The sequence below is a fragment of the Eleutherodactylus coqui genome, chromosome 4 (genome assembly GCF_035609145.1).
Source record: "Eleutherodactylus coqui strain aEleCoq1 chromosome 4, aEleCoq1.hap1, whole genome shotgun sequence".
NCBI classification, from domain to species: domain Eukaryota; kingdom Metazoa; phylum Chordata; class Amphibia; order Anura; family Eleutherodactylidae; genus Eleutherodactylus; species Eleutherodactylus coqui.
Window position 1 is genome coordinate 226,357,848 of NC_089840.1, and position 17,439 is coordinate 226,375,286.

General features: G+C 49.6%; 1 pseudogene; it reads left to right on the top strand.

Annotated features, from left to right (window-relative positions):
• The window catches only part of LOC136626620 (nuclear pore complex protein Nup155 pseudogene), a 105,527-nt pseudogene extending 88,479 nt beyond the window's left edge, over positions 1 to 17,048 (top strand).
• The last annotated feature ends 391 nt before the right edge of the window (positions 17,049 to 17,439 follow it).

A 17,439-nucleotide genomic window follows, 5' to 3' on the forward strand; every position in this document is an offset into this window, starting at 1 on the left:
CTGCCTCTTGCAACCTGCCCTGCTGCTGCCCTTGCCTCCCCCTCTGAAGACCTGTCCTGAGTAGGCGTTGCAAACCAGGTGGGGTCAGTCACCTCATCGTCCTGCTGCTCTTCCTCCGAATCCTCTGTGCGCTCCTCCCTCGGACTTACTGCCCTTACTACTACCTGACCGATAGACAACTGTGTCTCATCCTCATCGTCCTCCTCACCCACTGAAAGGTCTTGAGACAGTTGCCGGAAGTCCCCAGCCTCATCCCCCGGACCCAGGGAACTTTCCAATGGTTGGGCATCAGTGACGATAAACTCCTCTGGTGGGAGAGGAACCACTGCTGCCAATCTGAGCAGGGGCCCGAGAACAGTTCCTGGGAGTCTTCCCGCTCCTGAGCATGTGTCATTGTAGTGGAGTGAGGAGGCTGGGAGGAAGGAGGAGCAGCAGCCAGAGGATTCGGATTTGCAGCAGTGGACGGCGCAGAACTGTGGGTGGACGATAGGTTGCTCGAAGCACTTTCTGCCATCCACGACAGGACCTGCTCACACTGCTCATTTTCTAATAAAGGTCTCCCGCGTGGACCCATTAATTGTGCGATGAATGTGGGGACGCCAGAAACGTGCCTCTCTCGTAATCGCGCAGCAGTTGGCTGCGATACACCTGGATCAGGAGTTCGGCCTGTGCCCACACCCTCACTTGGCCCTCCGCGTCCTCGGCCGCGTCCACGTCCTCTAGGCCTACCCCTACCCCTCAGCATGCTGTATTACCAGTGATTTGATTTCCCAGGCAGGAAATAAATTGGCGCAAGCCTGCTGTTAAACTTAGCTAGCTGCGTATGATTTTTGTTTACGTTCTCCACCCACCACACACGTACCCAGAACGCTGAGGACTGTCAGAGGCAGGCCAAATAGAATGTTTTCCCTTTTTTTTAAAGGAAAGGCCCACTGCGTATATTCAATCAATAATAAATATGTCTTCTGGCCCTGCAAATGTGTCACAGAACTGCAGGGTTGCAGAGTTATTAACTACAGCAGAGCGGTGATTTTTCCCAGGCAGGAAATAAATTGGCGCAAGCCTGCTGTTAAACGTAGCTGGCTGCGTATGATTTCTTTACGTTCTCCACCCACCACACACGTACCCAGAACGCTGAGGACTGTCAGAGGCAGGCCAAATAGAATGTTTCCCTTTTTTTTTAAAGAAAAGGCCCACTGACTATATTCAATCAGATAAGAAATGTGTTCCACAGAACTGCAGTGTTATATGAAGTGCAGCAGAGCGGTGATTTTTCCCAGGCAGGAAATAAATTGGCGCAAGGCTGCTGTTAAACGTAGCTGGCTGCGTATGATTTTTGTTTACGTTCTCCACCCACCACACACGTACCCAGAACGCTGAGGACTGTCAGAGGCAGGCCAAATAGAATGTTTTCCCTTTTTTTTTAAAGGAAAGGCCCACTGCGTATATTCAATCAATAATAAATATGTCTTCTGGCCCTGCAAATGTGTCACAGAACTGCAGGGTTGCAGAGTTATTAACTACAGCAGAGCGGTGATTTCTCCCAGGCAGGAAGTAAATTGGCGCAAGCCTGCTGTTAAACGTAGCTGGCTGCGTATGATTTCTTTACGTTCTCCACCCACCACACACGTACCCAGAACGCTGAGGACTGTCAGAGGCAGGCCAAATAGAATGTTTTCCCTTTTTTTTTTAAAGAAAAGGCCCACTGACTATATTCAATCAGATAAGAAATGTGTTCCACAGAACTGCAGTGTTATATGAAGTGCAGCAGAGCAGTGATTTTTCCCAGGCAGGAAATAAATTGGCGCAAGCCTGCTGTTAAACGTAGCTGGCTGCGTATGATTTCTTTACGTTCTCCACCCACCACACACGTACCCAGAACGCTGAGGACTGTCAGAGGCAGGCCAAATAGAATGTTTTCCCTTTTTTTTTAAAGGAAAGGCCCACTGCGTATATTCAATAAATAATAAATATGTCTTCTGGCCCTGCAAATGTGTCACAGAACTGCAGGGTTGCAGAGTTATTAACTACAGCAGAGCGGTGATTTTTCCCAGGCAGGAAATAAATTGGCGCAAGCCTGCTGTTAAACGTAGCTGGCTGCGTATGATTTTTGTTTACGTTCTCCACCCACCACACACGTACCCAGAACGCTGAGGACTGTCAGAGGCAGGCCAAATAGAATGTTTTCCCTTTTTTTTTAAAGGAAAGGCCCACTGCGTATATTCAATCAATAATAAATATGTCTTCTGGCCCTGCAAATGTGTCACAGAACTGCAGGGTTGCAGAGTTATTAACTACAGCAGAGCGGTGATTTTTCCCAGGCAGGAAATAAATTGGCGCAAGCCTGCTGGTAAACGTAGCTGGCTGCGTATGATTTCTTTACGTTCTCATCCCAGCACACACGTACCCAGAACGCTGAGGACTGTCAGAGGCAGGCCAAATAGAACGTTTTCCTTTTTTTTTAAAGAAAAGGCCCACTGACTATATTCAATCAATAATATATGTCTTCTGGCCCTGCCTACACAATTCTGTCCCTGTAGTATTACTGCAGGGCGCAATGCTCTGCACAGCCGATTTAAAAAAAAAAAAAAAATGCAACACTGCTAACAGCAGCCTGCACAGTACTGCACACGGTTAAATGTGGCCCTAAGAAGGACCGTTGGGGTTCTTGAAGCCTACACTCACTACTAACGCTCTCCCTACAGCAGCTCCGGCACCAGCAGCACTGTCCCTCAGCTAACACACAAGGCATCTGAGGCGAGCCGCCGGAGGGGCCGACTTTTATACTCGGGTGACATCTGATCTCCCCAGCCACTCACAGCAGGGGGTGGTATAGGGCTTGAACGTCACAGGGGGAAGTTGTAATGCCCTCCCTGTCTTTCAATTAGCCAGAAAAGCGCGCTAACGTCTCAGAGATGAAAGTGAAAGTAATCCGAACACCGCGTGGTACTCGTTACGAGTAACGAGCATCTCGAACACGCTAATATTCGCCCGAGCATCAAGCTCGGACGAGTACGTTCGCTCATCTCTAGTATCCACCCCAAAATTTATAAATAAAGAATTTATACAAAAAAAATCTGCAATTTTCATATGTTTTTAATGTTATTTTTAACAGTGTTCACCATGCAGTATATATAACATGTTAATATAATTCTGCAGGCCAGTACGATTACAACAATACCAAATTTATATAGTTTTGGGGGGTTTTGGCAACTTATTTTACATTTTTTAAAGAAATTTACTTTCTGTTTAGCTAATTTTGCCATGACCGCGGCATGTAAAGAGTTAAATAGCGGGAATTAGATGTCTCTTCGGTCCCTGCGAGTAGAGCAAGTGCCCGTCTACTGAGCACCCCACCCTCCGCCCCATGTCCCACAATACATTACCTAAGAGGTGCTGTCTGCTCCACTGCACGTCTCCTTGCAGGCCCCTGGCACACTTGCTTGTAGTTGTTCCCCAGCGTTTCCTTGTCAGGGGTTCAAAACCCCCGCATCCAGGAAGCACTGGCTCTGATTGGTTCTTGAGCGCCACAGCTCAGGCAATCATGGCAGCAATCAATGAACCAATCACAGCCATCATGACTTTGTAGCAATACAAAATCGCAGCAATATCGCACAGAACATAGATGTGAGATCGCTGTTGCCTGTGTTAAAGAGGCCTAAAGCTGAGGCTCTTCAGCAGTATCTCCCTACAACGGTGTTATTGGGGTCTCTGATTATTTCCCTCATTGTTACTACCTATAATATTTTTATTACTTTTTACCCCTATTGATGCCCTTTAAGGAGTTTCATGAAGGTTTTATCACAACATAAAATATATTTATATGCTCTGTCCGTACTACCGTAATGATACTCACCCAACCCTTATTCTCTTGACATATCCAAGTACGTACACACCTAAATATACATGTGTATGCACACATATAAGCACATATAGATACTCACAGGCATACTTCTACTAGTTCATCTGGCAGCTTAGCCAGCGCCATATCTAGAGTTCATACTGCCCGTATTGCATGATGTATTGCAAATTTGCGCATATATATTAAGTGCACATTTGCACACCTCCCATAGACTTCTATGAGGCCCTTGGTGCGCAGATACACACAAAATAGAGCAGGTCCAAGACACACTCATGAGAATGAACCTACTGATATGAATGGGTTCTATTCTCTGCATATTGCAGAAAAATATTTCACACATGCAAAAACACAAGCAAATACAGTCGTCTGAAGCCGCCCTCAGGCATTTAGATAGCGGTCAACGCAACACTTGTGAGACCACCAGCTATCCTTCCTGACTCCCGTGCAGAGGTGAAACTTCAGTACATATACTGCTTGTATTTAAATGAGAAAGACTTTAACAACTTATCATTTTGCCCAAAACATCCACTTTAATGGATTTCCATTGTTTCGATATGAATGAAAATGATCCAAGTCTCCACTTTCTTGTTAAGGGCTAATTCCCACGAGCGGATTTCCGCCGCGTATCACGCAGCGGAAATCCGTCACATTGCCCAGCAGCTATTAGGTTCTATTGAACCTAATAGCACAATGCTCATAGTGCGGAATTCCACCGTGGAATTCCGCATCGTGAAATCATACATACTTACCCGTGGCATTTTCTATTTTGCCGCGGGTGTCGCGCGCGGATGGCTTCCATTGCAGTCAATGGAAGCCGTCTGTCACGCTATCTATCCGCTGTAAGCACAGCGGAAGATAGAGCGAAACCGCATCCCCGCCTACCGCCAGCCGCGTCACATGACACTGCCGGCACGTCATGCGCTCTACTGCGCATGCGCTCCGGAGCGTTATGCAGGACGTCGTGCGGCGGATCCGGAGGTAAGTATGGGGTCTCGGGGGAGGATGCCGTGACAGGCTCCGCTGCGGTATTCCACTTGCGGAGCACGGCACGGCCGTGGGCACTAGGCCTAAGACGCCTTACATTATTAATCGTCAGTAGAGATAAGTGAGCACACTCGTCCGAGCTTGATGCTCGCTCGAGTATTAGGGTGCTTGAGATGAACACCACACGGTAACTCACAGCACCTTAGGTCACACAAGGAGAGCCTGGGATTGAGCCTGACCCTGGGTCCACTCATGTGCTTCCCACACAGAGTATTGCTGCATTGTGGAGATGTGTAGAAGTGCTCGCACCTGAGTCCCCTTTATGCTTACGTTTGCGGCTCCTGACAATTTTTGTGACGGAGGTGGCACAAGATTGGAATGATGATGGGCCTGTGGAACTTTTTCCTGGCTAATCCAGTCTTTGGAGCGGTGAAAGAAAACGTAACTGATTTATTGAGACCTTCACAGGTGGACTAGCATCAAAGTCCGCTTCATGCCTGCGATTGCTGAGGGTGTGGGCTGAAGACTATGTCCTCGGCACAGTAAAAGTCTGCCATGTTTGGGCACTCTGATTTCTTCATGGTTCATGTCTTGGGTTGCCTAGGACCCACCTATGCTGTGGGTGCACACAGACTTCCCATAGCGGTGTTTGACCTGTCTGACACAAAGACACTGACTGAGTTGGGTAGGGGGCATTGTGCAGATGGCTTTCCCCTTGCGGTGTCGATTGAGCTATCCGACACCAACACAAAATGAATAGTGTGTGGGCACATAGATTCCCCATTGCTATGTAACTCGCGGCACCTTGGGTCACACAAGATGGAGGCTGGGAACGAGCTTGACCTTGGGCCCACTTATGTGCTTCCCACACTGAGTATTGCTGCATTGTGGAGATGTGTAAAAGTGCTGGCACCTGAGTCCCCTTTATGGCCACGTTTGCAGCTCCTGACGGAGGTGGCACAGGATTGGAATGAAGACCGTGCCGTTTCAAAGAGGGTCGCTGCCTGGCCCTGCCAACCCTCTGCAGTGTGTGCATCCGGTTACTGCTCATCCAGTACGCACTTATTAATAGACATGAGGATGGTGTAGCTATGAAGCGAGCGTGTGGCATGAGGGCAGCTGAAGGCTGCGCAGGGAAACTTTTGTGTGTGCTGTGGACGTAGGGTCGTGCGGGGGGTTGGGCAGCATGTAACCCAGGAGAAGAGGCAGCGGTGTCACCCGCAGGCAGTGATTGCCCTTGGTTGCAGATAGTGTGGTGCTTAGCTAAGGTGTGCCTTGCTAATGAGGGTTTGTCCAAATTAACAATTGTTGGGAGGGGGCAGACTATTGCCCCTATTGTGGCTTAATAGTGGGACCGGGGAGCCTGAGATGCAGCCCTGCATGCTGCCCCTGCCCTGCCCTATCCCTTTCTGTGGGGTTCGTTACTCGAAACGAGCTCTCGAGCATCGCGAAAAGTTCGACTTGAGCAACGAGCACCCAAGCATTTCCGTGCTCGCTCATCTCTAGGTACAATCCATTTAATAAACTGAATGCTATGTGAGGCTGCAATTATCCCCAATGAAATCTAGTTTATGGGACCCCAGAGATTCTGCTGTACCCACTCTAGTAACCAACGGTCTATGAAAACTGCTTCATCTAAATGGGCCAGAAGTCTAAGAAGAATATGTATGGCCTGTATATATTATATCTTTACTGTCAAAGAGGTTTTTTTTTATTGTTTTAAAGAAAGTTTTGGATTTATCCTAAACTGACATTAAACGTTTTACTAAAAGAGTATATGACACTTCCAGTATCGGTCAGTAAAAAAGTATTAAAAGATGTTTGTTCAATCCTGGCCAGCAGGATTCTGGCTTTGCTGGAGAGAGGCCTGTGATGAGGGTCAGAAACGCTATCTTTTCTCCTTAGGGAGAGCACCTAGACGTTGAGTGAGAAAGCTTAAAAAGCCATTCATGCACTTTAGAGTAATATGCAGATAAGGGAGCTAACTCAAACCCTCCACAGTACCACCTATTGGAAGACAGCATTTCTTCAAATTAACGTTAGACTCTTTATACAAGCCTTGTAACAATAACCAGGAATTGAAAGCAAAGACAGCGTCCTGTGAAGGGGATTGGATCTTTGTGGCAGATTGTGGTGTTACCCGGAGGCGCTGAATGGCCTTCGTCCCACCTTGTGGGGTGCTTGGCCATCACATGCCTGCACATGCTGGTGGTGGTGAGGCTGGTAGTGGTGGCTCCCCGGCTGATCTTGGTGCGGCACACGTTGCACACCACTGTTTGTCGGTCGTCCGTGCTCTCACTGAAAAACCTCCACACCTTTGAACATCTAGCCCTCTGCACAGAGGCTTGCCGCGAGGGGGTGCTGTGGGAAACAGTTGGGGGATTCTTTGCTGCACACATAGGACGGTATAGCTGCAATGATCTGCAGTGGGCCAGGAAATATTTGCGTACTATTTAGCGATGAGAGTGAGCCCTCTGCCTAAGTCATTGCACACATATAACGGTATAGCTGCAATGATCTGCAGTGTCCCCAGAAATATTAGAGTACTATTTAGCGATGAGAGTGTGCCCTCTGCCTAAGGCACTGCACACATGGGACGGTATAGCTGCAATGATCTGGAGTGGGCCAGGAAATATTTGCGTACCATTTAGCGATGACAGTGAGCCCTCTGCCTAAGGCACTGCACACATAGAATGGTATAGCTGCAATGATCTGCAGTGGGCCAGGAAATATTAAAGTTCTGTTTAGCGATGAGAGTGAGCCCCCTGCCTAAGGCACTGCACACATAGGGCGGTATAGCTGCAATGATCTGCAGTGTCCCAGGAAATATTAGAGTACTGTTTCGCGGTGTGACCTCTGCCTAATGCACTGCAGACTGAGAGCTGTAATGCTCTGCAGATATATATATATATATTAAAAAAGGTGCACTACTGCTCCCAGCCAGCCACAACTGTAATGCACACGATGGGGAGTAGCCCTAAGAAGGACCGTTGGGGTTCTTGAAGACAGGATCCTACTCAAACACGTTCCCTATATAAGCAGCTCTTTCCCTCAACTCTGCCTAATGCACTGCAGAAGGAGAGCTGTAATGCCCTGCAGAGAGATATATATTTAAAAAGAAAATTGGTGCACTACTGCTCCCAGCCAGCCACAACTATAATGCACACAATAAGGAGTAGCCCTAAGAAGGACCCTTGGGGTTCTTGACGACAGGATCCTACTCTAAGGCCCCATGTCTACGGGCAAAAGAAGAATTAAAATCCGCAGCGGATTTTAACTCTTCTCCCGCACGCGGATCTGCACCCCATAGGGATGCATTGACCACCCGCGGGTAGATAAATACCCGCAGATGGTCAATAAAAGTGATTTAAAAAAAAGTGGAGCATGAAAAAATCTGGACCATGCTCCATTTTCGTGCGGGTCTCCCGCGGGGACGGCTCCCGCGGGCTTCTATTGAAGCCTATGGAAGCTGGGTGGATCCGCGGGAGACCTAAAATAGGAATTTAAAAGAATTAACTCACCCGCAGCGGACTGGGAAGGTCTTCTCTTCCTCACGGCCGGATCTTTCTTGCTTCGGCTCAGTGGATGTGCCCGGCGCATGCGCGCGGCACGCCGACGACGTGCCGGCGACGTGCCGCCGGCGTGACGAGTTCATCCGCCGGCCGAAAAAGAAGATCCGGCCGTGAGGAAGAGAAGACCTTCCCGGCCCGCTGCGGGTGAGTTAATTCTTTTAAATTCCTATTTTCAGCGCTCATGTCCGCGGGGCAGGAGGGACCCGCTGCAGATTCTCCATGGAGAATCCGTAGCGGGCCTGATTTTCCCCGTGGACATGAGGCCTTACACTTTCCCCATATCAGCTGCAGTACTTTCCCTAACCACTGCCAGCATGCGTCTGAGACGAGCCGTGGGCAGGACCATTTTAAGTACTCGGCGGTCACCTGATCGGCCCAGCCACTCACTGCTGTTGGCGGGCAGAGGGCTGGCACGTCACAGCAGGAAGTGGTAATGCCTTCCCCGCATGTTTATTGGCTAGAAAATGGCGCTAAACATGCAGGAAAGGGAAATGGAATTGACTCGAGTACCGCGTGGTGTTCGTCTCGAGTAACGAGCATCTCGAGCACCCTAATACTCAGACGAGTGTGCTCGCTCATCTCTACTCGTCAGTCTGTTTCCTGTTTTTATACAAAACCTCTTCGTCTTCTGTACTTGGTTACTCTTCCTGTCCCAACCTTCAGCTTTCAGGTAGTATGTTGTGTAGACTGGAGGACACACAATGTTAGTGACTAGAGATGAGCGAACGTACTCGTCCGAGCTTGATGCTCGGGCGAATATAAGCGTGTTCGGGATGCTCGTTACTCGTAACGAGTACCACGCGATGTTTCGGTTACTTTCAGTTTCCTTTCTGAGACGTTAGTGCGCTTTTCTGGCCAATTGAAAGACAGGGAAGGCATTACAACTTCCCCCTGTGACGTTTAAGCCCTATACCACCCCCATGCTGTGAGTGGCTGGGGAGATCAGATGTCACCCGAGTATAAAAGTCGGCCCCTCCCGCAGCTCGCCTCAGATGCCTTGTGACTGAGTTAGCTGACGGAAAGTGCTGCTGCTGGTGCTGCTGTAGGGAGAGCGTTAGGAGTGAGTGTAGGCTTCAAGAACCCCAACGGTCCTTCTCAGGGCCACATCTATCCGTGTGCAGTACTGTGGAGGGTGCTGTTAGCAGTGTTGCACAATTTTTTTTTTCCAAAATCGGCTGTCTGCAGAGCATTGCGCCCTGCAGTAATAGTCCAGGGACAGAAGTTGTGGTTAGGCAGGGAGAGTGTTAGGAGTGAGTGTAGGCTTCAAGAACCCCAACGGTCCTTCTTAGGGCCACATTTAACCGTGTGCAGTACTGTGCAGGCTGCTGTTAGCAGTGTTGCATATTATTTTTTTTCAAAATCGGCTGTGCAGAGCATTGCGCCCTGCAGTAATACTACAGGGAGAGAATTGTGTAGGCAGGGCCAAAAGACATATATTATTGATTGAATATAGTCAGTGGGCCTTTTCTTTTTAAAAAAAGGGAAAAATTCTATGTGCCCTGCCTCTGTCAGTCCTCAGCGTTCTGTGTACGTGTGTGGTGGGTGGAGATAGTAAAAAATTCATACGCAGCCAGCTACGTTTAACAGCAGGCTTGCGCCAATTTATTTCCTGCCTTCCTGGGAAAAATCACCGCTCTGCTGCACTTCATATAACTGCATTTCTGTGGAACAGATTTCTTATCTGATTGAATATAGTCAGTGAGCCTTTTCTTTTTAAAAAAAGGGAAAAATTCTATGTGCCCTGCCTCTGTCAGTCCTCAGCGTTCTGTGTACGTGTGTGGTGGGTGGAGATAGTAAAAAATTCATACGCAGCCAGCTACGTTTAACAGCAGGCTTGCGCCAATTTATTTCCTGCCTTCCTGGGAAAAATCACCGCTCTGCTGCACTTCATATAACTGTATTTCTGTGGAACAGATTTCTTATCTGATTGAATATAGTCAGTGGGCCTTTTCTTTTTAAAAAAAGGGAAATATTCTATGTGCCCTGCCTCTGTCAGTCCTCAGCGTTCTGTGTACGTGTGTGGTGGGTGGAGATAGTAAAAAATTCATACGCAACCAGCTACGTTTTACAGCAGGCTTGCGCCACTTTCTTTCCTGCCTGTGAAATTCCTTGCTCAGCTGTAGTTAATAACTCTGCAACACTAAAGTTCTGTGACACATTTGCAGGGGCACAACACAGTTATTAAACTTATTATTCATTGAATAGACGCAGTGGGCCTTTCCTTTAAAAAAAAAAGGGAAAAAAGTATATTTGGCCTGCCTTTGACAGTCCTCGGGCCTCTGGGTACGTGTGTGCTGCGTGGAGAACGTAAAAAAATCAGACGCAACCAGCTACGTTTTACAGCAGGCTTGTGCCACTTTCTTTCCTGCCTGTGAAATTCCTTGCTCAGCTGTAGTTAATAACTCTGCAACACTAAAGTTCTGTGACACATTTGCAGGGGCACAACACAGTTATTAAACTTATTATTCATTGAATAGACGCAGTGGGCCTTTCCTTTTAAAAAAAAAAGGGAAAAAAGTATATTTGGCCTGCCTCTGACAGTCCTTGGGGCTCTGGGTACGTGTGTGCTGCGTGGAGAACGTAAAAAAATCAGACGCAACCAGCTACGTTTTACAGCAGGCTTGCGCCACTTTCTTTCCTGCCTGTGAAATTCCTTGCTCAGCTATAGTTACTAACTCTGCAACACTAAAGTTCTGTGACATATTTGCAGGGGCACAACACAGTTATTAAACTTATTATTCATTGAATAGACGCAGTGGGCCTTTCCTTTTAAAAAAAAAGGGAAAAAAGTATATTTGGCCTGCAGGCTTGCGCCAATTTATTTCCTGCCTGGAAAATCAAATCACTGGTAATACAGAATGCTGAGGGGTAGGGGTAGGCCTAGAGGACGCGGACGCGGCCGAGGACGCGGAGGGCCAAGTGAGGGTGTGGGCACAGGCCGAACTCCTGATCCAGGTGTATCGCAGCCAACTGCTGCGCGATTAGGAGAGAGGCACGTTTCTGGCGTCCCCACATTCATCGCCCAATTAATGGGTCCACGCGGGAGACCTTTATTAGAAAATGAGCAGTGTGAGCAGGTCCTGTCGTGGATGGCAGAAAGTGCTTCGAGCAACCTATCGTCCACCCACAGTTCTGCGCCATCCACTGCTGCAAATCCGAATCCTCTGTCTGCTGCTCCTCCTTCCTCCCAGCCTCCTCACTCCACTACATTGACACATGCTCAGGAGCGGGAAGACTCCCAGGAACTGTTCTCGGGCCCCTGCTCAGATTGGGCAGCAGTGGTTCCTCTCCCACCAGAGGAGTTTATCGTCACTGATGCCCAACCATTGGAAAGTTCCCGGGGTCCGGGGGATGAGGCTGGGGACTTCCGGCAACTGTCTCAAGACCTTTCAGTGGGTGAGGAGGACGATGACGATGAGACACAGTTGTCTATCGGTCAGGTAGTAGTAAGGGCAGTAAGTCCGAGGGAGGAGCGCACAGAGGATTCGGAGGAAGAGCAGCAGGACGATGAGGTGACTGACCCCACCTGGTTTGCAACGCCTACTCAGGACAGGTCTTCAGAGGGGGAGGCAAGGGCAGCAGCAGGGCAGGTTGCAAGAGGCAGTGCGGTGGCCAGGGGTAGAGGCAGGGCCAGACCGAATAATCCACCAACTGTTTCCCAAAGCGCACCCTCGCGCCATGCCACCCTGCAGAGGCCAAGGTGCTCTAAGGTCTGGCAGTTTTTCACAGAGACGCCTGACGACCGACGAACAGTGGTGTGCAACCTTTGTCGCGCCAAGATCAGCCGGGGAGCCACCACCAACAGCCTCACCACCACCAGCATGCGCAGACATATGATGGCCAAGCACCCCACAAGGTGGGACGAAGGCCGTTCACCGCCTCCGGTTTGCACCGCTGCCTCTCCCCCTGTGCCCCAACCTGCCACTGAGGACACAGGCACTACCGTCTCCTGGCCTGCACCCACACCCTCACCTCCGCTGTCCTCGGCCCAATCCAGCAATGTCTCGCACCGCACCGTCCAGCCGTCGCTAGCGCAAGTGTTTGAGCGCAAGCGCAAGTACGCCGCCACGCACCCGCACGCTCAAGCGTTAACCGTCCAGATAGCCAAATTTATCAGCCTTGAGATGCTGCCGTATAGGGTTGTGGAAATGGAGTCCTTCAAAAGTATGATGGCGGCGGCGGCCCCGCGCTACTCAGTTCCCAGTCGCCACTACTTTTCCCGATGTGCCGTCCCAGCCCTGCATGACCACGTCTCCCGCAACATTGTACGCGCCCTCACCAACGCGGTTACTGCCAAGGTCCACTTAACAACGGACACGTGGACAAGCACAGGCGGGCAGGGCCACTACATCTCCCTGACGGCACATTGGGTGAATTTAGTGGAGGCTGGGACAGAGTCAGAGCCTGGGACCGCTCACGTCCTACCCACCCCCAGAATTGCGGGCCCCAGCTCGGTAATGGTATATGCGGCGGTGTATGCTTCCTCCACTATACCACCCTCCTCCTCCTCCTCCTCCAACACAACCTCTGTCTCGCAATCAAGATGTGTCAGCCACAGCAGCGCGTCGCCAGCAGTCGGTGTCGCGCGTCGTGGCAGCACAGCAGTGGGCAAGCAACAGCAGGCTGTGCTGAAACTACTCAGCTTAGGAGATAAGAGGCACACGGCCCACGAACTGCTGCAGGGTCTGACAGAGCAGACCGACCGCTGGCTTGCGCCGCTGAGCCTCCAACCGGGCATGGTCGTGTGTGACAACGGCCGTAACCTGGTGGCGGCTCTGCAGCTCGGCAGCCTCACGCACGTGCCATGCCTGGCCCACGTCTTTAATTTGGTGGTTCAGCGCTTTCTGAAAAGCTACCCACGCTTGTCAGACCTGCTCGTAAAGGTGCCCCGGCTCTGCGCACATTTCCGCAAGTCCCACACGGACGCTGCCACCCTGCGGACACTGCAACATCGGTTTAATCTGCCAGTGCACCGACTGCTGTGCGACGTGCCCACACAGTGGAACTCTACGCTCCACATGTTGGCCAGGCTCTATGAGCAGCGTAGAGCTATAGTGGAATACCAACTCCAACATGGGCGGCGCAGTGGGAGTCAGCCTCCTCAATTCTTTTCAGAAGAGTGGGCCTGGTTGGCAGACATCTGCCAGGTCCTTCGAAACTTTGAGCAGTCTACCCAGATGGTGAGCGGCGATGCTGCAATCATTAGTGTCACCATTCCTCTGCTATGCATCTTGAGAAGTTCCCTGCAAAGCATAAAGGCAGCCGCTTTGCGCTCGGAAACAGAGCCGGGGGAAGACAGTATGTCGCTGGATAGTCAGAGCACCCTCCTGTCTATATCTCAGCGCGTTCAGGAGGAGGAGGAGGAGCATGAGGAGGATGAGGAGGAGGGGGAAGAGACAGCTTGGCCCACTGCTGACGGTACCCATGCTGCTTGCCTGTCATCATTTCAGCGTGTATGGCCTGAGGAGGAGGAGGAGGAGGAGGATCCTGAAAGTGATCTTCCTAGTGCGGACAGCCATGTGTTGCGTACAGGTACCCTGGCACACATGGCTGACTTCGTGTTAGGATGCCTTTCTCGTGACCCTCGCGTTACACGCATTCTGGCCACTACGGATTACTGGGTGTACACACTGCTCGACCCACGCTATAAGGAGAACCTTCCCAGTCTCATTCCCGAAGAGGAAAGGGGTTCGAGAGTGTCATGTCTCATCTACCTGACTCTATTCATTGACATGTATAACCTGTACTGTATCTGTAAGTGCTTGCCTTCTTTAGTTTGTCCCTCCTGGCTCTCTGTACCCCCCTGTGTTGCATAACCCCTCCCTTTCCTCCTGCTGGGGAGTTTCCTGTCTATAGCTTATGTCTTTGGTCTCTACTCTGTGCTCTGGCTAACCATCACTCTTTTTACCTACTGCTGAATGTGCATTATACAAGATACCTGAATAAACCCTGGAATCTTCTCCCATGCCTCTGCAGTCGAGTTGGATGCTGTCTGACAACATATACCTGGTGTGAGTACTGGTTCATAACTACAAGAGAAGTTACTTCAGCCGATACGCTTACAGCCATGTTATTGAGTCAGAATAGTAAAAAGAGTGTATAAATACAGCCAGACACTGCTGTAAAGACTCCTCCAGCAGCTCCACATACAACCACAGCTGCAGCTCATAACCTCCCACCAAGCTATAACTCTCCTCAGTGTTACCTCCATCCTGTGTGCTGCATCATGGCTGAAGGACACTCTGAGGCACAAGCTAGCATGGACCCTAGTCTGCAGTCTAGTGAGAGAGACAGACGCTCTAATAAGCCAACCTGGAAAGTTAGAGAGAACCTTGAAAGTCTCAAGCAGGAACTTTCCTCTGACATTTTGAAACTGTGGGAAACATTACTAAGTCATGTCTCCAACATTCAGCAGAGTCTGTCTTCACTCCACGTGTCACCACTAGAGGGAGCCCTGCAACAGCTTTGTGCAACGTATGAACATTATAATATAAAGGTCCAGGAGTACGAAAATGCTTTGAGAAAATTAAACACAGAGGATTCCATAGAGGAATTGCAAAGCTTCCAACATCTCAGTGTAGGAAGAGACAGCTTAGTACGCGACATTAAGTCTAAGACAGAAGTGAGAATTGCGCAACTTCAGAAGGTGTCATCTCACATTTCTGACTCTACCAGGCACTCCAAGCGTACATCTAGGTCACGATCTTCAAAGCATTCCACCCTCAGTGAGCAGCTTCTAAAAGCACGCGTAGAAGTGGAAGCGACTAAGATACAGGCCGTCTTTGCGCAGAAGAGAGCGGAAGTGGAAGCTGCGCATAAGGAAGCAGAAGTGGAAGCTGCACATAAGGAAGCGGAAGTGGAAGCTGCACATAGAAAGGCAGAAGTGGAAGCTGCACATAGAAAGGCGGAAATAGAGGCTCTGGAGAAACAATGCGAACATGCTACAGCCGTAGCAAGGTTAAGAGTTTTAGAACAAGCCGCGAGTCAGAGCGAAAGAGACAGCATTGACTTCAGCGGAATGGATGCAGAGGAACCTCTCAAGCGTACAAGAGACTATGTACTAAGCCAATGCTTCAATTCCCCACCTGCCGCAAACATTCCAGACAAAACAGACGTCTCTCCAGAGCGGCAGGCCGCACATCCTTCCACAGCACCAGGCATGCAAAGTCAGCACAGAACTCCGCTCGTTCCTCACACCAACCTTCCATCCTATATGGAGCACCAAGGCTCTGCACCCCAGCAAGCTCAATATACCGGTATTCATGGACAATTCAAAATACCAGCGGTTCTCCAAACCTCTAGCAATTACATGGTTCCATATCCACATGTCACCAAACCTATGGACTTCAAACCAGCTCCCAGGCTGAATACCCTGGCAGCCCCATATGTACCTACGTCTCTCATGCAAAACACCACAAACGATGTGATTAGCACCACTCAACCAATTTCACACCTGAAGTCAGAGAAAACCGACATGTCAGAGTTTGCAAAATACATGGTACGTCGTGAGCTCACCAAGACAGGACTGATAAGGTTCGACGACCAGCCTGAGAATTACAGAGGCTGGAAATGTGCCTTCAGAACTGCAACTCACGATCTCGGCATTACTGCTTCGGAAGAACTAGATCTACTGATCCGGTGGCTTGGCCCACAGTCTACAGAACGAGTAAAGAGACTCAGATCTGTCCACATTGAAAATCCAGCAGCAGGCCTTGCAGCCGCTTGGGAGAGACTGGAGAGAACCTATGGTAGTCCCGAAGCAATAGAAAACGCTCTGTTCAAACGTCTGCAAGCCTTTCCAAGGATATCTGGTAAAGACAATCAGAAATTCCAAGAGCTCTGTGACTTACTGCTAGAGCTACAGCTGGCCAAGGGAGACACTCACCTACCTGGCCTCAGTTACCTGGACACTGCTCGTGGAGTAAACCCAATCGTGTCAAAGCTGCCATACAACCTTCAAGAGAAGTGGACCGCTCTGGGGTCAAGATATAAGAGAGAAAATCAAGTCTCCTTTCCTCCATTTGCCTACTTCTGTGAGTTCATCAAAAACATTGCAGAATCCAAGAACGATCCAAGCTTCTCCTATGAGGAATCCAATCCCGGTCCACATCTATTCAAGTCTGACAACCCACGCATCGACTACAAAGGCCGCAGAGGTCCAGTGTCAGTAAAAAAGACTGATATTTTTCCCTCTACTTTGTCAGCTTCACAGGGAGTCAGTTACAAGAGCAATCAAGATGAAAAGGTTGAAAACCCTAATCGCCTGTGTCCCTTACATAAGAAGCCTCATCCCCTCAAGAAGTGCATCGGCTTCAGGAAGAAACCACTCCAGGAACGCAAGGAGCTTCTAAAGAAGTTTGGGGTATGTTTCAGATGTTGCGCTTCTACTGAACACATCGCTAAAGACTGTAAAAATGCCATCAAATGCATTGAGTGTGGTCGTGAAGATCATGTACAAGCTCTTCATCCATCTCAACCTAGAACCGCACCAGCTACAAGTTTCCCTACCCCACCAACGTACGGCGGGGAGAACACAGATCAAGCAGAAAGTCCTACCACTGTATCTTCTTCATGCACAGAAGTCTGTGGAGAAGGCATTTGTGACCAGTCCTGTGCAAGGATATGCCTAGTCGATGTGTACCCCCAGGGTCAACCAGAAAGGACTATGAAGGTGTACACCATCCTCGATGACCAGAGCAACCGATCACTTGCAAGGTCAGAACTCTTTGATTTGTTTAACATAAAGGGAGATGTTTACCCATACACCTTGGGTACATGTAGTGGAGTGACAGAGGTCTCGGGGAGAAGAGCCAGCGGACTTGTAGTAGCCTCTCTTAAGGGCAACCTTGAGATACCCTTGCCCACACTTGTTGAATGTAATCAGATACCATCCAATAGGGGAGAGATCCCTACACCAGAGGCCGCTTTCCATCATCCCCACCTAAGGGCTATAGCTAACGAAATACCAGCCCTTGACAAGAGCACAGAGATTCTACTTCTGCTGGGTAGAGACATTCTTAG